This window comes from Mirounga leonina, unplaced genomic scaffold (assembly GCF_011800145.1).
Source record: "Mirounga leonina isolate KUSES-001 unplaced genomic scaffold, KU_Mleo_1.0 Mir_151, whole genome shotgun sequence".
Taxonomy (NCBI): domain Eukaryota; kingdom Metazoa; phylum Chordata; class Mammalia; order Carnivora; family Phocidae; genus Mirounga; species Mirounga leonina.
In genome coordinates, this window is record NW_023270377.1 from 19169406 (window position 1) to 19193455 (window position 24050).

The following is a 24050-nucleotide window of genomic DNA, read 5'->3' on the forward strand; positions in this document are numbered from 1 at the left end:
TATTTCCTCTTTCCAACCACTCAGTGGGTGGCAGCATCTGGGGTCAACGTGGAGTGTGAGAGAACACAGACCTGGTTGTGATTCTCCTGTCGCCCGGGTCTACCTGTCCTTCCTTAAGGATGTTCAACTCACCAAGCACTTTCTTACTACTGTTTCATTTGGTATTTATTGCTGTGAAGACCACTGACCTGCAGTTCCTAAAGTGGAGGCAACAATTCAGTGAAGACAATTCAGGGACCCAGCCAAAGTCCCAAAGCTGGTGCGGAGCAGGGTGGGACCCATCATCCCGCTCCCGCCTGCATCTCCCGTCTATCATCTGGGTGCATGACTCCGTCATCACTTTTGTCACTTCCCTGGGCAGTCCTTCCACTCCTCTTGGAGTCTTTCCTAGCCCTACACCTGCATGGTTCCACCCACGTCCCATCAGCCTTCCCCCGTCCCGACCCCACACCCCCGAGCAATACTGACACAACAGGGACCTCAGCTACTGTGCAGACACACACACCACACACATATGCACACACATACCACTTACAGACACCACATACACATACCATACACAGATATACAGTATACACACCACACACCACACACCACACACATTCACACACACCGCAAAGACTGAGCACATGAGAGGCAAACAACATCATGAAGAACAAAGAGAAAGACCCAGAAGTAGAGAAACAGAGGAATGGAGTCTCTCGCGGGTGAGTGTAGAGGAAGGGAGGATGGAGTAGGGAGGGAAGACAGAGGACAGATCAGAGTGAACAGAATTGGAGTTTGTATGTCAGAAGACTGGGGTTAAGTCTACTTTCACCACTTACTGGCCTCTTGCCAAAGTCACTTCACCTCTCTGAACCTCATTTTCCTATCTGTAAAATGGGCATTGTTTATTTAGTTAATATTCATGCAGGGTCACCTTTTACGTGCCTGGGTATATCAATGAACACAAGAGTTAAAAAAAATCCTGCCTTCTTATGGGTAGAGACAGAAAATAAAATAAATGCCATAAGCAAAGGACTGGTAGAAGAATGCTAGTTTGGGTCTTCTGAGAAGCGAACCCCAAGTTAGGGTTGAACATGTGAGGAGTTCCTTAGAGGAAATGCCTGTGGGAGGGAAAGTAGGGGGCTGTGGAGAAACATGGGCCATCGGACCACCATGCAAATCTGACCCTGAGTGAGGAGAGGGACAAGGCTGGGTGGAGGCTTCCCGGGTTGGCAAGGCCAGCAGGGGGACTTTAAGCCTGAGCCGGACATGACGAGTCCCAGTCTTGTGGATGTACTCAGTTGCTGGCTGGGGACAGCTTTTGGAAGGAGGGTCTCAGCACAGGTTGCAGTTTTCATAGGGTTGTTAGGGTAGGCCTCACTGACAATGTGACCTTGAGCAACGATTTGGAGGAGGTGAGGGAGAGAGTCATTCAGATGCCATCGCTACCATCATGTTGACATCATCGTGGGGTTGGCCATGCGTGGGAAAGCACTTCGTAAACGGTATAGACTCAGCTGAGAGAGAACAAACAAACAACCAGGCCATTTGTCCTAGCCTCTTGGACTGACATGTCCCCAAGTGAAGAGATGCAGGCCTCTCTCCCCAACCATGCTGGACTCCTCTGTTGGTGTGGAGCAGGATGGAGGACCACACTCCCTTTGGGAAAGCAAGGTATTCTATTTCCAGGACATGCCACTCCCAGGGCTCCAGAACTCTCTAAAGGACCAAAACAAATAGCCCCCAAGATCCCCAGAGGACAGAGTCTTATTTTCAGCTTAACAATGGGAAATAAAACAAACTCTTTTCTCAGACAACTAGATGAATATGTTATTATCTCTGACAACTGGAGTTAACAATAACTCCTGATAAGCAATCATTTTTGTCTCTGTGGCATCCTGGTGGACAGAGTGTCATTAGTAAAGTCCGCAAGAAGGAAAGGGTTGCAGGTCACCAAGTGTCTATTCTGTGCCAGGTGCAGTCACGTGATTTTCATGAGTCTCTGAGAGTTCCATCCCCTTTATGAAAATAGGAAAGTGAGGCCCACAGGAATCCACAGTTGGTAAGTGGTGGAGTGGGGATTCAAACTCTTCTCTGTGTTTCCAAAGGCCATACTCCTTATGACACTGCTTTCCATAATGGCTCATCATATTTACCCATTTCTTATTATACCTCTCACATCGAGTTGTATTTTAATTACTAGTCTGAAGTCTGTCTCTTCATCCCTCTCCACTCCCTCATCTCTGTCTATGCACTGCATGTCCCTGAAGGGAACAGGTGGGTTATATTGGCCTCTGTTTGGCCTACAGCATGTGTAAGGTGCCCTGATGTAGCAGGCTCTCCAGCTGGGTAATAGATGGCCAAGTCATACTCAACCAGCTGTCTGTACCTTACAGCGGAGAGAAGGATGGCAATACACTTTGGTATTCTTTGGAGGTAGAGTTCTTAAATAGGACTCTGTATCAGGATAGCCTGCAGGAAGTTGTTCAAACACAGATACCCAGGTCCTGTCATTGGAAATTCTGATTTGGTGCGTTCCAAGCAGGCCCAAGAATCTGCATTTTAATAAGTACTTTTACTTTATGAGAATGTACACCTAGGGTGGGCATCCAGCAGGTTGGGTCTATTTGGTGGCATTCTTAGGGGAAATGGCTACTGTTCTTCCTCTTGTCCTCTGGAAAAGGGCCACAGAACAGGTGGTTCTAGTGTCCTTGGAAAATGCCCAGGTGCCCCTTCCCTAGCTCTGGTCACAGGACAAGGACCTGGATCAAAGCAGAAGGGAATTTGGAGGTCTTGAGGGGCTTGTGCACTTTCTTTATGTGGTTCAGCTTCCTTGGCCTGTTCTGAAATGCCCCTGTTACCCCTCAGAGGAAGGTGGATGAACTTGCCCAGAACTTGACCCTGTCCCAGAGATGTACTGTGTGAGGTGGTAGAGACCTCAGAGACATTTTCACCTCATCCCCTCCTGGGCGTATGAACAACGAACTGGTGCTCTCGAGTGGAAGTGATACTTTGTGGTCACGTGATTCATAGTGCCAGAGCTAGCCATGGAGCCCACATGTTCTGATTCCCAGGTGAGCCCTTGCTCCCTACTTCTTTGGAGGCCATAGATGCATGCTGCCCTCAGGCCTAGTGTCCAGCTCTCCAGCATGAACCAGCAGGCCTTCTAAGACATGCAGGGGTGCATGCTGGACCTGACGAGTGGAGAACTCTGGGAGTTGACTCTCCCATTCCAAAGCCTCCATGTGTAGCAGGACTAATGCCTCTTGGTACATCACAATTAAAAGCTAGCCCCACCTCCACTCTTCATACTCCATACTTGTTCATCTCCCTTCCCTCCCTCTGTAATGGATTAGAACTCACCCTCAAGTTCATTGTTTTCAGAAGTTTGGTGGTATACAAGGTGATTTTAGATGGCAGCAGACCAATATTTTAATAGTTAGCATGCATTGCTTGCTCTATGACAGTCTCTAAGCACTGTGGATTTATTAACTCATTAAATTCTCAGAATTATCTCACTAGGTAGGTACTAGTATGTCTTCATTTAAAATGAAGAAACCAATGTACTGTGAGGTTAAGACCTTCTCAGGGCCACAGAGTGGGTACATGGTGGAACCAGGTTTCCATTCCAGGCTTTTGTGTCCAAAGGCTGCATATTTATCTGTTTTTCCATGTTCCATTTTGACTTATATTCCCAAATGTATTAGAAAACAAGACAATTTAAATGCCAGCTGGGGGATCTGGACTCTAACGCCTACCTAGTGCTGGTTCTCCGATAAGACAAGGAAATTTTTTAAAAGAAGAGGAGCTTGAAAAAATTTTAAAAGCTTGTTAGGCATTTTCCAGATAAAGAAACTGAGGCCTGGAAGGCTGAGATCACTGCCCACCCCACCACGTGCTGCTGGGAGTTAGCGGCCAGGCTGGAGCTGGAATTGGGTTCTCCCAATGCCAGTGCCATGTCCATCGCTTTTCCCCTGACCACCCTTTTACATGGACTTGATGGAAGTCAAGTTTTTCACAATTTAAATCGTTTAAACTTTACACACATAGTTTAAATTTGGAACCTGGCATGCATCATGGTTTGTTTGCATGAGCAAATTTAAGTTCAATGACCCCAAAACTATTTGGTTAATAACATGGTTCAGAATTCAATGGGTTTCCATTTAAACCACCATGACAGTGTCTCAGTCCCCCCACAGTTGATTTATAAAGCACGGGGATATGTGTTATCTTTAAGTGTCAGCAGGCTTTTCTTCTGCTTATCACCTCTCCCTCCTAAGCTTCTTCTCCCCAAAGAGGCTCTCATTTGTCCCTGCCCTCCCCACGTTCTTATGCTGGGCGACAGGTGACACTCAAACATCGAAGTACAGCTGCTAGGCTGCCACTTATGATTCCCTTCCTTTCGCGTGCCTCAGTTTCCTTATCTGTAAAATGATGATTAAGTTTGATGGTCACTAATAGCCTATCATTGACCCAATAGTGCTAACACTGAAATACCATTCATTCCCCTTGACCCTCGTGTTATTTCCTCTCCTCTGCAGACTCAGCTGTCACAAGCATGCCATGCAATTTCCCATTCCTCAGGAAGTCCTGAGATAAAGCTCATTTTTCAATGGGGGTGGGAGTTGCTGCACATTATTCTTTTTCAAAATAATGACAGGAGAAGAAAAAGAACCAGAGAAGAAAAAAAAGGCCCAAAACACAACAAAAACAGAAGCATGTCAAAACAGGAAAATCCACCCTGGCAGGAGGAGGTAGGGAGAAAGGTCAGCACCCACCACATTCCGAGGAGCCTTCAGCCCCCGGCTTTGTGGTTTTATATATTATTAGAGATTTTACAACAAATAAATGGAGAAGAGAAGCTGGACGGTGCTGACTAGTGGGGCCCTGGTGGGAAGTTACTCCTACCTAACAAAGGCTCTGTCTAAAAATATCCAGCCAGGACCTCGTTGTTTCCATAAACAGATGGACACCACGGGCCTGGTGGAGGGGCAGAGGCAGTGGGAGGAAATTGTATCTGACAATGATAACAATCTGGCATCTCCCAGAGCTTCACATCCTGGACGAGTCCAGCCGGCTGTCCAGATCCCCCGCTTGTGCAAGTGAGGCGGCTGTAAATAGAATTCTCCTGGCTCCCACCATGGCCGCCCCTTGTGGGGAAGGGGGAGGGAAGGGCATAAAGCATATCTCTTGCCTGCCTTCCTGCCCAGTGTCATCCACAAAGAGGAGACAGCTGAGGTATGGAAGCTGCTGGTGGGGTGGAGGAGAGGAGATAGGGCCCCCCAGGGGGGATCCATGGCCACCCTCAGGCCTAGCTGTAGGCCCAAGAGGATCATACATGTTGTGTCCCTGTATGTGTGACTTTCACGAAGTCTTACTTAACTTCTTTGGACCTAACCTTCCAGATCTGTTGAAAGGGAGAAACATGATTCTAGAAGTAGTGTGTTCCGTTCTGAGAGACACACATTAAGAGGGATAATAACCAAGTGGAAGGGTCAAGTGGAGAGGAGACCAGAGATATGACTGCTCTGTGGGGACCCATCAGGATCTAGGCTCTCATATGAAAGAAAATGTGACTTGCTTTACATAGTTCCAAAAGGCAGAAAGAGAATCGAGACTTTTACGTACAACGTAAAAATGTACATCATCAGGGAGGATGCTTTTGTTGTCAGACTTGCCCAGATGGAGTGGGCACACCAAGAGCATGGAGTCTCACAACACATAGGCATAACAACAGAGACTGGGAGACCATCTAGAGGTATGTAAGTATTGGATTTAAGACCAGTCCAGGTGACCTTGGACTCTAAAGTTCCTTATGAACTCTGATTATAGGAATTTGTTCTCCTCTTTCATGAAATTTGCCTCTAGAATGCTTAAGGAGAGGTGAAGAAACTTAATATGACTTAAGAGAGAAACGTAATGGTGAGAGGTCATTCAATACTGGTTTTCGGTACATGAGAAATGAACCACATTACTTGCGAAAATGGTTATTTGGGCACAGATAGGGTGACGAGGGTAGTGGTTCACTGTTGGGGGTTCATGGATGTCAACGACCTTTTTCTGGGATCCCTTCAAGCAAAGGACAATAGATATAGGGCAGTGGTTAAAGATATAGCTTTGAAGTTAAGACTTTCTTGACTTGAACCCTGCCCCACTCCTCCAGTGCATCCCTAGACAAGTTACCAAATCACTCGGAGCCCTCGTTTCCTCATCTAAAATAGGAATAATGGAAGTTTCTACTTCATAAAATTATTGTGGAGATTTAATGAGATAATACACGTAGTCATGCTGGGTAATCCCTCTTTGACCCTCTTGGATAATCTACTCTTCCCCACACTACTTTCTGTCCTACAGCCTAGGCACCAGATCAGGGAGTTCTCATGTCCTCTGGTTTCCCATTAGCCTGGCTAATGAGGAGACCCAGCAGGAGAGCAGAAGGTGGAAAGATGGTGAGCTGGGGTATTTATTCCTTCAGCTTTCTCTCTGAGAAAGTTTCTTCTCTGGGAGTCCACTCTGTCCCTAGACTGAAGGTCATAACTCTGGTCAAATGGTCCTCTCCACTAATTTTCTCTGGGATTGGATAGCATCTAACTTGCCAGCCTGTCAAGTACAGGGATAATAATGGTGCTCCACTGTTGTTTGCCTTGGAGTATTGCATGACTACTTGTTACTTCCCTGCACTCTGCCCACATCTTTGTTAAATAGTCTTTTTATTAAACCCACCTCAAATGATCCCAATTTGGTTGTGCCTTGTGTCTCCCATTGGAACCTGGACAGATGCACTGTGACAGCCACAAAATTAACATCCCATTTCTTTATTCCACAAATATGAATCAAGTACCCACTGTGTTCAAGGTCTATTCTAACTACTGGGGGTTTTATGGGAAATATAAACAAAGACTCCTGCCCTATGCATTATGTTCTGCTGTTTAACATAGTGCAAAGAAGATAGTGGGGGTGAGAAAGGTGAGTCTCTATGTCAGTGATACAGGAGGCCCCTTCATTTCTGCCTCCTTAAAATGAGGGGCAGTGGTGACCAGTTTCCCTGGGGCTTGTCCTCAGGACTTGTTTCTGTGTTGGAAGCTCATTTCTATCCATCCTTACAGAGATGGACACCGCATATGACCAGAGAACTTCAATTTAACTTAATTAAAGCCATTATTTGTTGAATATTTCTGATGCTCCAGGTTGTATGTGAGACTATTCAGTGGGTACAGGTGCACAATGGAAGGTTCTTATCCACTGGATGGTCAACACTAGAATTGGAAATCAAAGAAACACTTGAGAAAGGCCCAGAGGAGAGTATAGTTGCTGGGGCGTGGTAAGATGGTAGCTGTAGGGGAAGGCCTCTAAAAGGCAGCTGTGTCCTCAGGTAGGGATATTCAGCCACTGCCAGCCCTTGAACAGGAAGGGAGGGACTGGGGAATAAACATCTAGACCTCTTGTTCTTCCTGCCTTCCAATCTCCCCCACTGTTGGCTGCCAGTAGTGGAACCCAAGGAAGCCAGAGGGAATGAGGGCTTGGTTCATGCCTTCCTAAGACATCATTGTTTAGGGTCCCAGAGCAGGATGTGGTGGAGAGTCAGCCTGGGGGAGCAAGAAGGGAAGACCTGGTCTCACTAATCATGTCCTTGATACTGTACATCTGAGGAGGCCACCACGATGTCTCCTTCTGTGATCTCCCTGTGTCTAGTCCAGTGCTTTGTCCATATTGGAACCCTAAGTATTGGCCAAAAGATTGGGAGCAGTGGAGCTGAGGACTGGTGGAGAGACTGGGTGATTTCCGGGGTGGGGTGGTAGTCTCCGATGCCAGAGTGAAGAAGTTTGGTTTCAAGTGGACCCCAGGAACACCAGTCCTGCCTGGGCTCAGGGAGGGCACCCCAGGGAGTCACAGATATCACGTGGGGACGATTCCATATGAGAATTCTTGCATCTGCATCAGCATCAGGAGGACTGCTTGCTTTTGCCCTGTGGTTGGTGAGGCAATGGGGCCTCTGGGGGGCTCTCCTTAATCAGAGCCAGGACTTTCCTCCCCCACGTCATTATACCACTGCACATTCCAGCTGTGGCTCCACTTTTCTCATGTTTAATTTCAGTCCACTTATTCCAGCTATTATTATCACGGTGATTATTATTTATGGAGTGCTGACAGAGGGCTTGGCAATGAGGCAGATCAAGAGATGCTGTGATACGTGCCTCCAGCTGTTGCAACTGCCACCACCTCCTCTTTTTGTTCTGGAAGATTCTGAAAGACTTTTCTATCCCCTGTTAGGTCTTGGATGGGGTTCATAGGGCAGTATTTTTCAATGGTAAGGGTATGTTCCACTTATAACAGGATCAGTTTGGGTGCTGGAAACATACAATTCTGGGGTGCCACTCCACATCCACTGAGTCAGAATCTCAGTGTGTCCTGGGGCCCGGGACTTGAGCATGCTCCCCAGGAAATTCTTAAATCCAAGGGGAAATCCTGCTGTGGGAAACACACTGAATAAAAAGGAAAAATGAAGAAAGAGGCTGGGTATAAACATGGTATCTTCTCCCCTTGTCAGGCAAGTCCCAGAGAGAAGCTAGAAAGGTTTCATGAAGAAATGCTGTCTATCTCTTTTTGGGAATACTGATAAATGGAATATAATATGAATTAGAAAACTGTGCTTGGTATTGCTTGGTTTTAAACTAAACCATTGAAAAGCAAGGGGTGTATATGACAAAGGTCTTACTAATAAAGTCCCCTAAGCAATCTTTAGAAAGCTGATAATAGTAACCATTGTTTATTGGGTGTGTGATACTTGCCATACATTCTTCTTAGTGCTTTCCGCGTGTGAAACTCACTTCATGCTCACTACAACCCCTGGAAGTCTGTGCCAACAGTATCCCATCTTGAAGATGGGGAAACTGAGACATGGAGATGTTAAATATATTGCTCAAGATAAGAAAACTGGCAAGTGAAGCTGGGGTTCAAGGCCAGGCATTCTGCCCTCCTGAGAATACTCTCTGCTCACTTCCAATGTGGAAAATGAGGTTTGATGAAATGTTGCATCTATGATTCATTGAAGAGATTCTGAGTTGCCTCCTGTGTGCTAGGCGCTCTTGGAGCTACCAGGAATACACAGGAACTCATAGCCTGGAGTCAGAAGACCTCCAACTTGATTCTATTGGTTTCTTTATGTTGCAGTGCAGCTTCTTGGGGGTTTCTACACAAGATGCTAAACTTGCTTAGATCAGTGGGGGATGTGTCATTGGGGAGATGGCCTTGCAACTGATTCTTTAAAGACGCGTAGGAGTGGTTTGAGTAAAGAAAAGAGGAGAAGCGAATACCAGGGAGAGGAAAATGCACATGCAAAAAACACAGAGCAGGAAAAAGGATGAGGTATTTTATATGAACTGTGCCTGTCTGGGGGCACAGTTCATAGCGACTGTGGTTTTCAGGGAGCAGGAAGTGAAATTTGGAAGGGTGGGCTTGGGACCATGTTGTATGGACTTTGAGAGCCAACTAGGGCACTTAAGCTTAATCTGTCCACTTATTCCAGCTATTATTAGCACGGTGATTATGATTTATGGTATGAATAAGTACTAGGGGAACCCTGGAAGAATGGCTTAGTCATCAAATGACTAGTAACAGTGGGAAAGAGTGGTGATTTGATAAAGGAGAGGAAGGAGTCCAGGAGACCAGCTTAGGCTGTGAGAAAAGGCCTAGGTAAGAATATTGAGGACCTGAACTCATTACAGTAGAACTGAGGATGGAGAAGGAATGAAATTGAAAGGTATTTATAAAGAAGGGTGAAAAGTTCTTGGAGCCCAATTTGATACTAGGAGCTAATACAGAAAGAAACAAACAAGCTGATTTTTTTTTTTAAAGATTTATTTATTTGAGAGAGAGAGAGAGAGAAAGAGAGAGAGAGGAGGGCAGAGGAAGAGGGAGAGAAAAACTTCAGCAGATGTTGTGCTGAGCGAAGAGCCTGACATGGGCCTCCATCTCAGACTCTGAGATCATGACCTGAGTCAAGACCAAGAGTCAGATGCTTAACCAACTGTGCCACCTAGGCACCCCAAACAGGCTGACTTTTGGGTTTTAGGCTTGGAAGACTGAAAAGATGTTGCCATGAGGGTAGAGAATAAAGGAGTGGGGGTAGTTTCAGGGGAAGAGTAAAGGATTTGGATTGTGCCATGTTGCCTTCAAAGGGCCAAGAAATATGAGTAGGGGACATAGGAAGGAGATCAGGGATGGTGATAAATTAACAAGATTTACTTTTTATTACTGAAACTATATAGCTATCTGATGGTTCTACTTGCAATTTTTGTAGACCCCCTACTCCCAGCTGGAGAAGTTTTTTTTTTTTTTTTTTTTTTTTAAGAACACATTTGCAACTTTACTAGTTAGTTGATAGAGAACATATGTACCAGGTAAAACCATCACTCAACTCAGATTTTTAGAAATGCAACTTACTTTTTTTTTTTTTCCAAAATTGAACTCAACTGCCGTTTTTATTGATGGTTTAATCCCTCCCTCCCTTTAATTTTTTCACTCATGTCCGGATCCCCCTCTACTCTGGCAGGCAACTGTTTGTTCTCTGTATTTAAGTCTGTTTTTGATGGTTTAAACTTTTAACCCTGTTCCTCAAAGTAAATTAGTTACTTGTGGTTTGAAATCTGATCTAGTTCAGGTTAATTTTTTGAAGCGGAACTTGATTTTCCTTTTTCTTTTCTTTTTTCTTTTTCTTCTTCTTCTTCCTCTTTTTTTTTTGTTTTTTGTTTTTTGTTTTTTGTTCTTTTCTTTGCTGGTGGCTTTTGAGCAGAGGTAAGCTTCCACGGTATCATGGTGGTACCGGGAAAGTATCTAGCAATGCCTAGGAACCTAACTTACTTATCCTCTTGTGTGGGAAAACAAATTTTGAAATGTTCATTTGTATGTGTTTTAATCTGTTTTTCCCTCCTTTAGTTTCAAGGAGGTAATTTGTGAGTAGGGTTTATATCACGGACCACAGACTCTAGAGACAGATGACCTTGGTTCAAATCCCAGTTTTGCCACTGCCTAGCTGTGTGACCTCGGGTAAGTTACTCAGCCTCATTGTGCCTCACTTTCCTTGTCTGTAAAATGGGAGAACAGTAGGACCTACCTCATAACATTTTTGTGAGAATTAAATGAACTCGCATATATAAAGAGCTTAGAACTTTATGCTTTATTGCTTATGCACTTAGCACATAAAAAAGCTATATAAGTTTTATATTTTATTAAATGCTTTTCTTGCAGGATGGAATGTAGAAGTGACATTGAAATTAAAGTCTCTCTCTGTCTTTTGTATATGTCTAAAGCTACCAGCCTACTTTCTTGGTGTTCTAAAGTGGGAGGGAAAAAAGGAGGAAAATATCTTGGGAGTGGCATGGTAGAGAGTAGGTGCCCCCAGAGTAGGTTGGGGAATCCTGGTGGTGCCTGAAGAGGCTGGTTTTGGAGGGGATGGTGGTGTGGGGGACCTAGGGAGGTCCTTGGGGCACAGTGGCACTGGACTTGAAGGGACTGGACTTTTCAGGCTGGCACAAGGACATCCTAGCAGGTACCAGGTAGATTCATTACCCAGGACCAGAGGGCTGTCTCCAATGTTGGCACCATTTTGGGGAGAAGTATCTTAGGAAAATGGAAGTAGATTTGTTTTGTTTTGTTTTGTTTTTGCCCTGCCTGGTAAGTAAGAGACCTGGAATGAGGTACAAATGGATTGAAAGAAAATGACCATGGATGCCCCTTGCACCTGTGAACTAGTGGGCTCTTTGAACTCCACAGCCAGTTCCAGGGAGGGCCTTGGAATGGCAGAGGAAGCACATGCTGCCTGTGTGACTCTTTTTGTTTTTTGTTTGTTTTATTTTGTTTATTTGAGAGAAAGAGTGAATGAGAGAGAGAGCATGAGCAGGCGGGGGAGGGTGGGAGCAGCAGAGGGAGAGGGAGAAGCAGGCTCCCCTCTGAGCAGGGAGCCCGATATGGGACTCGATCCCAGGACCCTGGCATCATGACCTGAGTGGAAGGCAGACGCTTAACTGACTGAGCCACCCAGGCACCCACTCTTTTTGTTTTTAATGAAAACAAACAAAAAAGCTCTTTCCACTTCCTTCTTTCACCTCCCCTCCAAGAACTAGAAGCAGAGTCCTTGGTCTCTGAGCTTAAGCAGGCCCTCCCCAGAGCAGCATCAGGCAGGGATATTCAGCCCCATTCCTCTCCATTTTCCTCAGACTCTCCCCGAGACTTACTGCCCTTCTGTGTTTCACTTCCTGTCCTAGTCTTAAATGCTCCCCTGTGCAGCTGTTCCACAGCTGCTGGCCCTCCGGTCACCTCGCACCCCCATCACTTCCCTGTTGAAGGGGGCTTGGGGAGAGTGGAAAGGTGCTACATCAATGCATGACATTTCCTCCCCTGTCCCCTCAGCTGTGCAGCTCAGCTGTGTGTCCTCTGGCACCTACAAAATCAAGCACCTGCCATCCAGATGTTTGCACCTACAGGCTGGAGAAGCTGACTTCAACAAGTCCTTTAGAATGGAGACAGATATTTAGTGGAGCACAAGATTTAATGGACTTCTTGGCCTGAAAAGTCTTGGGGTGGGGGTCATCTTTTCCATTTCTCTGCCTTCAGGAAGGATGAAGCTAAACAATCGAGTTCTTTATGCTTCAAAGACTTTTAGTGGAAGAGTCCACAGCTTCCCCTGGGTTCATTGTCGGGTGTTTTCCTTTATGATCGACCATATTTCTTTCTAATTTTAAGGGAGGTAGGCTAATAGCATGCAGAGCTTATACATAATAATCATTCTTCCTTTCCCCCAAGGTAATTACTAGGAAGGGAGGAAGTGTGGTGGAGTAGAATGAGCATTGTCTTTGGGGGTCCCACAAACCCATGTTCAAATCCAAGCCTAGCCATGTACTGGCTGTGGCTTGCCTTAACCCCCAATTTCAGTTCTGTCCTCTTTAAAATTTGGATAGCAGCCCTTGCCCAGATGAGTTTTAAAGATGAAATGGATAATGTAGCATTGTTGCGGGTTCAGAATAAGCCCCCAGTGAGTCACAGCTATTGTTGTTATTGTTATGGACAGTCTGTTTCTTCACTTAGGCAAAAAATCATTCTGTTCAGAATTAATTACCATCAGCCCATTTATGCTGAGTGTTTGCTGGTCAAAGTGTTGTATAAAACAAGGCATCTCACTAATACTTTTTCTTTAGTGCAAAATTTCTTAAGGTAGGCTGTGGTCCACCTGCATCAGAACTGCCTGTGAGCACTTGTGAAAACTGCAGAATTTGTGCCTTAGCACCCTTATTGATTCAGAATCTGTTTGCTGGGTGAGGGAATCAGCATTTTGTCAAGCACGTCAAATAATTCTTAACCATCTTAAAGTCTGAGAGCTACTTCCTAGGGTATGTTACTAAGGTCGGATGGCTCATAGGTCAAAGAAGGCATATTGCTTGGTATTTCCTGGAGCACAGAGCAGGAGCTTTGCCACCTGTTCCTTTGTTCTTCCCAAGAGCCAATGATCAGCTGTGCTACCTTCCTGGAATCACAAAGAACACATAATGTTAGCGTGGAAACAACCTCGGAGGTTACGTCATCCAATCTCTTACCAGATATAAGAATCCCTTTTATAGAAACCTAGAGAGTGGACTGCAGGTTCTCCAGGGCAGGTAAAGAAGGTGGGACAAAATAGGAGGCACCCAGGAACAGAGAAACAGCAAGAAAGGTTTGGCCAAGGACAGGAGCAAATGTTGATTGTATGCAGAGCCCAGCACTGGCTGTGGTGGGAAGATGCAGAGGAAGGAATAGATAGGGCTCACGGTATCTCCACCGTTCTCCTCATCTGAACAGGAACTGAGAAATCTAGTCAGTCATTTTAGTGTTTTAAGTGACCAGATGTTGCAGGCCAGATTGTTGAGGAGTTAAGGGTCCCTTTGGAGGACAGAGGAGGGAGCAAGGAAAATACATGGAAATAGACAGGAAGAAAAGGAAAAGAACCCAACAAGATAGAGTCTAATGTTGGTTATTAATTTAATGAATTCATTTATGGAGTCCTGCTGGGTGAAAAGCCTTGGATTTACAGATAGTAATCAAACATAAATGCTCCCCTCAAGGGGCACATAACGTGTGGGAAAAATAAAGACACTGGAACAAGATTCAAATTGGGTCTCATCACTTGTAGCTCTGGGAACCTGGAAAGTGCCTTAATCTTACTGAGCCTTGGGTTCCTTAACTATAAATAATGCTAATAATATCTACCTTTCTGGTTGTGGTAGGACTAAAGTAAATAAAGTGTGAGAAGTATCTGGAACAGTGTCTGCACATAGAAGTACTCCACAGTTATTACAGTTCCTTTCTGGAAGGGGAAATATAACTCTTATCTAATCACTCAGATGCAGTGGCACCATTAGTATCCAGTTAAGGTTGGTTTTGGTGTTGAAAGGGCAGGATGGCCTTGACTTTTAAAGCCTGGATCCCAGGTGCATGATCACCATGATTTATTCAACCAGTAAAATCTCACAGAGCCCAGAAGTGACTGCATTGTGTGTTAGACCCTTGAAGTTCCCCTTAAAGCTTATCTAGAGTCCTTATCCAATAATTTTGAGTCATGCTATGTGAAGACAGAGACAGTAAAACTACCCAACCCTCTGAGGGACAAATCTAGGTTAAGCAACCGTTTTGTTCATTTTGTCTTCTTCTTCTTATTTTAATTTTTTTAATTAGAAAAATGTGGGAAAAGATTAAAAATCACATGTATCACTTCCATTTGAAAATGTTACAGAAGATTCTGGTTTTGGGTAAGTTGGAGTAAGTACACCCCAACCTATCTCTCCCAGTGAATCCCAAGCCTGGACAAAATGCATGGGGCAACTATTTGAGGACTCTGAAAAATAAACAGTATCATATGGACTGGGGGGAAAAGGTTAGAATTTGTATTACCACTGAACTGGGAGTGAGTTTATTATTTCTCCCCCACTCTGGTATTTTCCTGACTTCAATCAGCCCAAAATCTGCAAGCAGGCAGGAGAATGCAGACAAAAATGTCCAGGAGAAGTCCTTGAGTTCTGGCATAAGTGGGAAAGAAAACTCCTAATATTCAGAGAGATTGTAGAAGTCCCTCATTTTTCTTCTCTTTTGGTCTCTTCTTCATTTACTTTTGTCCCAGCTCAAGCAATCCTGTGGTAGTGCAGCAATAGGAGTCTGCAGAAACCTGAAACTATAGGGAAACCCCTTAATGTGGTTTATGGACTTTGGTCTAACCCCCTGGGCTGCTCATGTTGTAGACTTGACCCTAAAGAGCATATATAGATTTTGAGAACTAAACTATGGGATATACCACTACCCAAATCCCAGATTGGCCCCAGGGTAGTATACCTGTGAGACAGATCCAAACAGTACTATGAAGGCTTTGAAAGCTGAACTGATATTGCAACCACAATCCTTATAAGGTTAATTAGAATTTGTGGCCTAAGTGCATTCTTGGGGCGCCTGGGTGGCTCAGTTGGTTGAGCGACTGCCTTCGGCTCAGGTCATGATCCTGGAATCCCTGGATCGAGTCCCGCATCGGGCTCCCTGCTCGGCAGGGAGTCTGCTTCTCCCTCTGACCCTCTTCCCTCTCGTGCTCTCTGTCTCTCATTCTCTCTCTCTCAAATAAATAAATAAAATCTTAAAAAAAAAAAAAAAAGAATTTGTGGCCTAAGTGCATTCTTTATAGGATTTAAATACAACCCAGAATCTGAGAAAATGATGCTCAATATGTCTAGGATACAATCCAAAATTACTTGGTACAACAAAGAACCAGAAAAATCTTAACCTATACAGAGGAAGATAATCAACAGAAATCAATGCCTCACTAACATGGGCAAAAATTTTAAAGCAGTTATTAAAAAATTCTCTAACAAGTAAGGGAGAACACTCTTGAAATGAGTGAAAAGATAGAAATTCTCAGCAAAGAAACAGAAGATGTTAAAAAAAAAATCCAGGAAATTTAGGAAAAAAAAAAAAGAAAATTTGTTAATCCAGAGATAATGAATCATGGATCTCCACACCAAAAACTAATGATGTATTGTATGGTGATTAACATAACATAATAAAATAAAACTAAAAAATAAAATCTCACTAGATGGGTTTAATAGTAGAATGGACATGACAGAGGCATGTCGGAACATGAAGATAGATCAATAGAAATTATCTAAATTATCAGGACAGGGGAGAAAAGATAAAAAAAAAAGACAGACCTCAAGGACCTATGGGACAATAATAAAAGGTCATATATTCACATCATCAGTGCACCTGAAGGAAAAGTGAAAAGGTATAAGGATAAGAAAAAATTGTTTGAAAACTTTCCAAATTTGATGAAAGTCAGAAACCTACAGGTTCAACAAGCTCAGTGAACCTCAAACCTCAGATAAATCCAAAGCAAGCCACATCCAGATATGTCATAATTAAACTGCTGAAAACATAAGACAGAAAAATCTTGAAAACAGCCAGAGAGAAATGATGCATTTCTTGTAGGAAAACCTGATTCTAGTAACTGTGGATTTCTCTGATTTCTCTTCAGAAACCAGGGGAGCCAGAAGAAATCGGAACAACATTTTTCATGTGCTGAAAGAAGGGAACTCTTCATCTAGAATTCTACATCCAGTGAAAATATTTTCAGGCATGAGAGCAAAATAAAAATTATCTGATGAAGGAAAGAGAAAAGAGTCTGTTACCAGCAGGACCTGATCTAAGGGAATTGCTAGAGGAAGTCTGCAGACACAAAGGAAGTTATGCCAGGAGGAAACTGGGAACATCAAGAGTCAAGGAAGAGTAACAGAGATAATAAATATCTCAGTAAATTTAATAGACTATCCTTCTCCAATGAGTTCTTTAAAGTCTGTTTGATGGTTAAAAACAACAACAACAAAATACAATATTGTCTGACAGAATTTTCAGTGTATGTAGATATAACCTAGGACAACTATGACATAAGGGGGAGGTGAAGGGGCCAACTGGTAGTTTCTGCATTCCATTTAAAATGGTAAAATATTGAACCAAACTGGATTGGAAAAGTTGATTATGTATATTGTCATTTCAAGAGTGACCACTATAAAACCTATACAAAGAGATAAAGTAAAAAAATGCAGGGGATAGGTTACAATGGAATACTAAAAAATGTTCAAATAAACCCAAAGAAAGCTGAGAAGGGGAAATAGAGAAGCAAAACCCAGAGAGGACAAATAGAACAAAGAACAAAATGGTAAATCTAAATCCAAGTGTATCAATAATTATGTTATAAAAAACTCCCTTCAAATGATAGGTGTCAGTTAAAAGTAAAAGGATGGGTGATGATCTGTTAGGCAAACACCACCCAGAGGAGAGCTGGAGTGGCTGTACTAATTTGAGACAAAGCAGAGGTCACAGGAAAAAAAAAAAACTTACAGGCACAAAGGGAGACATTATACATTATATAACGATAAAAGATAAAAGGAAGACCTACCAATTCTAAATGTTTTTCCTCTAACAACAGAACACTAAAATACATGAAGGAAAAAGCAGAAAGAATTGAAAAGAGAAGTAGACAATTTCACAATTACAGTTGGAGACTTTTGAAGTCCTCTCTTAGCAATTGATAGAATGAATAGAGAGAAAATCGAGAAATATGCAGAACCCAATGACACCATCAGTCGACCGGACATAATTGTCTTTAACACATGCCACCTAATAGCGGCAGGGTATACATTCTTTCTAAGAACACACAGAACATTCATCAAGATAAACCATAACCTGTGTTATAAAACAAACCTTAACAGATTTAAAAGACTCAAAATCATACAAAGTATGTTTTGTAATCACTATGGTGTTAAGTAGATAACAGAAGATGCTCCAGAACATAGGAGGAAAAGGAAAACCTTTGTGACTTTGGGTTAGGTGAGGATTTCTTAGTTACAATACCAAAGCATGGTCCACAAAAGAGGCAACTGGTAAGTTAGACTTCATTGAAATTTAGAACCTCTGCTCTTTGAAAGACTTTGTTAGGAGAATGAAGAGTTAAGCCAGGGACTGGGAGAAAATTTGCAGCTTACTAATCTGATAAAGGATGTGTATACAGAATATGGGGAGAACTCTCAAAAGTCAGTAAAATTAAAAATGAGCAAACAATTTGAATAGACACATCACCAAAGAAGGTGCACAGATGGCAAATAAGCACATGAAACAATGCTCAATGTTGTTAGAGGGGAATACAAGTTGAGACTACAACAAGGGAACACTACTCTTCTGTGAGAATGGCTAAAATGAGCAAAGGCCAAGCAAGAATCATCAGGGGTCTAGCATGGCTCTGGGCAAAGGGGAGGGGTGAGGAGTGTATAGGGGGACATGATATAGGTGTGATCAGATCATGTGGGCCCAAGAGTCCAGGTCTTACAGGCTCTGAGTTATTCCGTGGTGTTTTCTAGAGGTAGGCTAGATTCTGATCCATGAAATCTTAACATTTCTCTCGGGGCCAACAGAGCTTCATTTGGAGATGTTCTTTTTCCCTGTCGATGTTCCTTATACCCTTGGGAAGGAGAAGGCTCAAAGCCCCATTGCGCCTACTGCAGAAGATGAAGGGCTTGTAGGGTGTTGCCTAGGTAACATAAGGGAAATTGGAAGTTTTCATAAAGAGGAAGCCCAACACAAAAAGATACGGGGCATTGCATTTTCTTCTTCATTTTACAAGGACAAAATCTTTGGCCATGCCACATGTCCCCTTTGTCTAAGCACTTACCTTTTCCTCCTCCTGTCCTTTCCAGCCCAGTCCTGCCCAACCCTTACCCACCTCCTGAAGCCATCCATTCTGAGTTTGGCTCTTTGACCCACTTCTGCACCTTACTCCCCAGTTCTGGAGCTTATATCTAGATTCCAGATTCCGCTGGTCATTGGAATTTGGGGATTATTTTCCTTTTCTGACTTGATTTCTCTTTATGCTGCATTCAGTATCACTGAGTACAATTCCACCCACTCCTCAGTAATTATTCCCTGAGATGGTGTATAGGGCTTCATGGGGAAAAGCTGCATGCACAGTTCACAGCCTGAAGTTATGACGGAGAGTCAAGCAGTGTCTACACAATGCATTTATTCATTTGAGAAATGTTTATGGAATACCTACCATATTCCTGGCACTGTTTAAGGTTAGCAATGAACTCTAAATGAGCTTCCATTCCAGTTGGGGATGAGAAAGAAAACAACAACAACAACAACACATTGATCACTATTTATTATGTCAAATGACAACAAGCATTATGAAGAAAATCAGAAGAGGGTAAGGGAGGCAGAGAGTGGCAGGTGCAACAGGGTGAGGGGAGGTTGCCATTTTATAGAAGGTGGTCAGGAAATGAATCCCTGAGGTGAGGAAGTGGGCAAAGCAGGAATCTGGGAATCGAGTGTTACAGGGAAATGGAAAAGTATGTGGAGGGACCCTGAGGCCATATTTGTGTCACAGCAAGGAGCTGAGGGTGACCCAAGCAGGCGGGGTGCAGGCAGGAAACAGAACTTACCGGAGATGGCTCCAATGGAGACTCTAATGAAGGAACTACTTTAGAAAGTGAAGACTAGCTGTCAAATAATGGAACAGGAAGGTTGAGGCCCCCAGAGAGGAGTGTCAGCAGGAAGCTGCCACCATCTCTGGGGTTGAGGGGACAGGGCATGGGGCATGGTGTCACTGGAGCCCTGTGAGAGATAGCTCAGGAAGGAGGGCTCCTTGGTAGGAGCTACGGGAGGGGAGGGGTGCAGTTAAAACCCCAGAACCAGGCTGGGGCAGGGATGTAGTGGGGAAAATGTCCTTGATCTTTCTTTCTCCTGCCCTCTGATCTCCTACCAGTGCCTTCCACTGGCTGAATCTAAAACACATCAGCTGGAAATGGCATCTTCAAGGTCCAGCCTTCTGAGGGGGACGGCGCAGGGCAGAAGGACAGAGCATGGATCCAGAGGTGGGGCAGTGGTTGTCTAGCATTGAGAACAAGAGGGAGAATGGCCACTTGGTGTAAAGAGAAGGAACAAGTCGCCTTTAACTCAGAGACATTGAGGTAAGCTGCCAATCCAGATCATGCAGCGGAAAGCAAATGTCCTTTGGTGTTTCAGTGAACAACCTGGGCAGGCGGTCTCTGCAAGGGAGGATGAGTGGCTTGGCTTGTGCAGGTCAAGTGACCATTTCTACAGTCCTTGGAACCAGGTTCCTGACCTGCTGGCTGTGTGCACTGTGTTGTAGTGTTAAGTTCAATCACTCCATTTTCTATCTTTCCTCTCATTTTCTTACTTAAAAATTAGACATGGTTCTCCTTCTGTCTAGTTGGCTTTCCTACACAAAAGTCTTTGAGAAGAATATCATCTAGTTTGGTTCAAGAGCTAGCTTGGGATTTATTCTCCAATCTAGGCAAGCTTGATCATGAAGACAGGAGCTTTTAAAAAGAATGAGATTTTAGGGGGCACCTGGGTGGCTCAGTCAGTTAAGCGGCCAACTCTTGGTCATGATCTTAAGGTCATGGGATTGAGCCCTGTGTTGGGCTCCATCCTGGGCGTGGAGGCTGCTTGGGATTCTCTCTCTCCCTCTGTCCCTCCCCCTGCTCATGCTCTCTCTCAAATAAATAAATCTTTATAAACAAACAAACAAATAAATAGAATGAGATTTAGGATAACTAGGCAGTTCTGCTCTAAGCCAGAAGCGTGAGGGATGCCATGCAGACGTCTCCATCCACCTGATGAACTAGCCGCTCTGATTCCCAGCCTCGGTCTCCTCACCCAACATTATCCCCAAATACAACGTCTTTTCAAAAGGTGGTGCTGCAGATTAAGGAGAGATTCCTTGGCAGCTGGTTCTTGGGCTGTCTGGGGAGTCACTCTGGCAGGTTTCCAGGGATTGTCTGCCTCCAGGGCTCACCCTGGGAGTACCAGCAAACCCTGCAGACCTCAGGCAGCCCCAGCCCTTCCTGGCCCCGCACCCAGCAGGCTGGAGTGGTTGTGGAGGGAAGGGAGTCCTGGTGGTCTGTCAGGTTTGCCCTGTGTGGTTGTAGGGTGAGGACTGAAGTGACATCAGGATAGCAGGAAGGGCAGAAAAAGCAAAGATGGAATGGGACGCTCCAAGATTTCTCCTACCTCAAGGAAGAACAAATGGATAGCCTTCGGATAGGGGAAAGTGGGTCATGGTAATCATGGGTAGCTGCTACCTGAGCATTATTGGGTTCTGTGTAGGAAAGTTGGTGCTCAACATAATCATACGCATGGAGACAACCATCCCTCTTTTAATTATGGAACACTTAGAAAAATGAAAAAGAATTCACTTAACCCTTTTGATGTTAATTCCATTTGGAACAGTTAGCTCCATTCCTTTGTAACAGTCCTATGGGAATGGGTTGGGATATTCCAGAACAGAGTCTTGGCTGGGGTTTGGTGAGTTGGGCTAGTGTGTGTTAAGAGTGATTTATTCTGGTCATTTCCTACAAGAGAGAACAGACTGATGTGGAAGCGACATGCTGAAGGACTGCCCATAAGAAATCCCATGTTCAGCTATGGGTTCTTAAATGATTTAGGTGTAACAGGCTTAAGGCTCTCAAAATGAATTTTACAGTCCTCAAATGAAAAAATGAGCTCTGAATCAGTTTCTTTAACAAGAAATTTCTCTGCTACTTTATCCAGCACAAGCTTTGCCGTCTTCAGTGGAAATCTCTGGATTTCTCATCTGAAGCTTGGATTGCTCATCTGTAAAGTGGGGCCAATATCATTACCGCACTGGGTGGTTGTTAGGAATAAATGAGGAAATGCCAACAGTGGGTCCTTAATCAACATTTATAAAATAAGGATATGTGTTAATCAGGTCCCTGTGTCAGGATCACTCTACGGAGAAGGACGTGGGAAAATAGAAGGAAGGAAGTAAGAAAGCTTCTTGGAACAAACATGCACTCAGTTCCAGTATTTTTTTTAAATTTATTTTTATTGTGGGAAGATATATGTAACATAAAATCTACCATTGTAGCTATTTTTCAGTGTGGGGTTCTGTGGCATTAAGTACCTTCCCACGGTGCAACCATCACCACCGTCCATCTCCAGGGCTTTTTACATGATCACAAACTGAAACTTCAAACCCATCGAACAATAACTCGCCATCCCTCCCTTCCCGCAGCCCCTGGCAACCAGCACCCTACTTTCTGTCTCTGATTTTGACTGCTCGAGGTGCCTCCTAGAAGCAGAATCATACACTATTTGTCCTTTTGTGTCTGGCTGACTTCTCTTACCATAATGTCAAAATCCTGAATTAGAGGTCAAGGCTAATGTGAAAGACAATAAAAATGACCAGAAAGACTGAGGAGGGAAGGTCTATTGGAGAAAATGAGGCGCTAAATTCACTGATGCTAGGAAGGAAGAGGGACAAACAAATTAGCCGTGGCTTTTACAGCTCTCAAACCACTGTGACCAGGAAAGAAAAATCTTTATTTCAATTTTTATTTGCTTTATGCATTCATTTTAAGGACTATTTCTTTCATGATCAGCGGGGGAGCAGTGGTTTGGATTTGCCCAAATGTGTACTAAACTCTGCAAGAGGGGTGCTGCTCAGCAGCTTCGATGTACTTTTCTGTGGATAAAGGAAACGGCTCTCTAGATCCCTAGAGATCTCAATTTCTCTTCTGGCTTTGCTACCCTGGGCTGCTGGGACCTAAACTTAACTTCCTAGATATTTCTAGTCCACTCTGCTGTGACGTTAGGCCAGGCCACTGTTACTTTTTACTGAGACCATATGTTCTCCCTGCTTCTGGCGGAGTTGTTGAGAGCACAAATCTGAACATGTCAACCCCATTAAAACCTTCCAGTGCCCACCCCCTCCCTCCCCTTCACCCCTGCCACTGATCTCAGGGTAAGACTGAATTTCTGACGTGGCCTTCCCTACTCTGCACGATCCGGACCCTGCTTCTCTCCCTCGCTTCATCCTGGGCTCCTCCACACTCTGCACGGCAGCTGCCCTGGGGTGGTTTCGGCTCCTAATGGAGCCTGCTGGCCCATTGCAATTCATTGTTTAAACGTCTGTCTTCCCTCCCTGTGGGAAGGGGGGCTCTTGTGTCCGAGGTTAGAGCTCCCATGCTTGTCACAGCACATGACACAACTGCTATTTATTTAACGGATGGCTGAGTGGTATTAATCAGGGCCCTTTTTAGTCATTTATTTTTTATTAAATCATCCATGCCCCCCAACAAATGAATGGTGGTTTTATTTGAAAGTAACATAAACCCAACTCTACTAGCTTAAGTTTTTACAAAGTGGGGAGCATACTGGGAGGTGTAACAGAAAGCCCATGGGTGGTAGGGATTTTAGTCACACCTAGACCCACAGGTTTAAGCTAGGTGTCTTCTCCCCCTTCATTTCTGCTCACATCTCCACACCACTTTCCCAGCCTTGGGCTTTATTCTATCCTCCAAGAGATAGGTTTATCCTCCTTCAGTGCTTCCAGGATTCATGTCTCTCCTGTTCCATTCACCAAAAGTAAACACCTCCTCCAGCTTCAAATGGCAGAACCCTGGGTGGGACGGAGGGGGGATGGGGTGGGGGGACGCTCTCTGACCTGGCTTGAGCCACATGTCTATATCCCAGACAGTAACTTTGATTAGGGAGATGTAGTCCTCTGATTGACCATGCCCAACCATGAGCCCATCCCCTGTGGCCAGGAGGAGGGTGGACTAATACAGAGGTTAGTCATAGCATAGGGTTGGGAGCATACATTCTAAACCTAGATCTCCCGGGTTCCCATTCTAGCTCTGCCACTTAGTGAGTGACCTTAAGCCAGTTACTTAACTTTTCTGTGCCTCAGATTCCTTGTCTGTAAAAAGGATATAATAATAGTACTTGCCTCACAGTATTATTGTGAGGATCAAATAAGTGAATATGTTTAAAAGCACAGAGGACAGTGTTGCCTGGTAAGCACCATGTAATTATTTATGAAATAAAAATAGCCAAGCAATGCAATAGAGGAGATTCATTCAAAGAAATAACTACCTCATTCACATTTATTAAGGATTCCCTATGCATTAGACAGTAGTGTTCATAGCTAATGGGAAAAAGACAGACAAAATTTCTTTCTT